The 2224-nt window shown below is 72.4% G+C and overlaps 1 protein-coding gene across 1 annotated transcript in view; it reads left to right on the top strand.

The window, feature by feature from the left end:
* Positions 1-2224, top strand: part of H696_05423 (hypothetical protein) — a gene marked incomplete at both ends in the record, with an annotated part of 5425 nt that overhangs the window by 1543 nt on the left and 1658 nt on the right. The gene's annotated exons all lie outside the window — the stretch shown is intronic.

Consider the following 2224-nt stretch of genomic DNA (forward strand, 5'->3'; position numbering starts at 1 on the left):
AGGGAAATGGAGGGACAGGCAGGCGAGCGAGGGAAATGGAGGGACAGGCAGGCGAGCGAGGGAAATGGAGGGACAGGCAGGCGAGCAAGGGCCAGTACGAGGGGGAAGCACGCGACCGCGGCATCCGCCCCCCGGGCCGCCCGCCGATCTGTCCCCCGGCCCGGGCCGGGGGAAACGGACAAAGAAAAAAGCACATGTTTGTGATTGGGGAATTTCCTCCCCCACCGGAAAGTGTGTTTTTTTTTTATTGCCGGGCATATTTGTGTCATCATGCCGGTCGCACGCCATCAGTGCCAACGCATGAGGATCGCCCTGGCCCCTCGCGTGCCCGAGCGCCGTACTCTCACCCGCACGGCCGATGGTCTGGTAACCATAACCTCGGGCGCCGTCCCTCCCCCCGGCGGATGCAGCCGTGTGGCCGTCCGCTCGCGCGTGGCCCGATCCCCCGCCCAAGGCGATCGCATGGCTGCGTTTCAGACATCCGCGCGCCCCCATGTCCCTTTCCCTGCGACAGTCGCCTCTTTTTTGTTGTCCACCAGGGCAGAGAGGGATGCGCAGCGAGGCATGCCCACTCCCCTGGGCACCGGTCGTCTGGTGCTCTTCGCTGCTATTTTTTTTTTCGCTTTCGGTCGCCTGCCCCTGGCCCCCTTTCGCCGGAAGGCTCGCCGGTTTGTCTCAACCAGGCAGGCACACGCGCTCGCCCGCCGATCGCACGGTGGCCTGGACCCTCGGCGCGCGCAGGGCCCCCGGGATGGCGATGCCCAAGGAGAGCCGGGCCACCCCATACGAGCGGGGTCACCGCGGCCACCGACGGAGCCCGCCACCCCCGGAGGAATAATAAGGCCCCCTCCAGGGAGGCGGACATATCCCTGCTGGCCCCCAGCACCGCTCCCCTCGCGAGTCCGCGCCCGCCCCTCCCACCAAGGATCGCCCCCCCCGCCAAGTCCCCGCCATGGAGCCCACCAGCGCCGAGGCCACCGCGCCTGCCAGCCCCGAGCTGGCGGCCACACTGCTGGCCGAGCGCCAGACACTCAACCGCGCGGCCGATCGCCTGCTGGCCGCGCACGCCGCCGCCCTCAACACCGCCCCCTGATGACCGTGCGTCCGACCGACCCTTTGCCGGCCCCGGGCGCGCGTGCTGACCTGCGGTTCCCCCGCCCCGCCCCCTGGCCCCCTGGCCGCCGCGGCCGCGCGCACCAGTCACCATCCACGACCTGGTGTCGAAGGCCCTCTCGGCCGATGGCCTCACGCCGGGCTCGTGCGCGCCGCCCGCCTGCTCGTGTGCTCCCCTGCCCCGGGTCCCCGGGTCCCCGGCAGCCGACACTGACACCCCCGCCCCGCCCCCCCCCCGCCCGACCGCTTGCCACCAGGACCATCGATGTGCCCCTGCAGGGCCTCCCCACCGGTTCGGCCCCAGCCCCCTGCCGCCCGGCCGAGCCCCGCCCGAATTGACCCCCGCCCCCCCTCCGCCCCGCGCCCCTTGGCGTGTAGACGAGCTCATCGAGCAGGTGCTCCTTCTCGTCGAGGGCCGCACCCCCGGCGAGCGCCTCGCCGGCCTGCACATCCTCTTCACCGTGGCCCACCGGCGTGCGTCGACGCACCGCCCCTCGCCCCTTTCGTGCGTGCCAGCTTGTCAGTCCCTGACCATGCCCCCTGCCCCCCCCCCCCCCCTTCCCGACAGAGAGTCCCTTCGGCGCGTTCCTCGAGCGCGGCGCGGCCGGCGCCCTGTGCGGCGCCTTTCTCCGATCGGCCGACGACATCCCCCTCCGGCTGGCCTCCTTCTGCCTGCTGAGGCTGGCTTCATGGCCCGGCGCTTCCGGCGAGATCCCGGCCGAGGTGGCCACCAAGGCGGCGGCCCTGGCCCTGGAGAACAGCCCGGTCGCCTTGCCCCTGGGAAGCCACTGCCGCGACCTGGCCCTCGGCCTGGCCCTCAAATGTGCGCTGCCCCCTGGTGTCCGTCCCCGGCCCGCGCCCGGCACACGGCTGACACGCCCCCCCCCCCCCTCCTCCCCGCCCCCGCGTGCCGCTTTGGGCCCCTCCTCGCGCACCAAGGCAAAGCCCGGTCGCTGGCTAGCCCGGTCCCCCGGCTCCTCATCGACATGCTCATCCGCCGGCCGGCCAGCCACTTCTCCACTCACATCCTGTCCACCCTCGAGGCCCTGCTCGATGCGGCCCCTCCGGATGACGGTGTGCCCACCTGCCCCGGCCCCCGCCCTGCCCGCAT

Source organism: Fonticula alba (genome assembly GCF_000388065.1).
Source record: "Fonticula alba strain ATCC 38817 unplaced genomic scaffold supercont2.11, whole genome shotgun sequence".
Lineage (NCBI taxonomy): Eukaryota > Rotosphaerida > Fonticulaceae > Fonticula > Fonticula alba.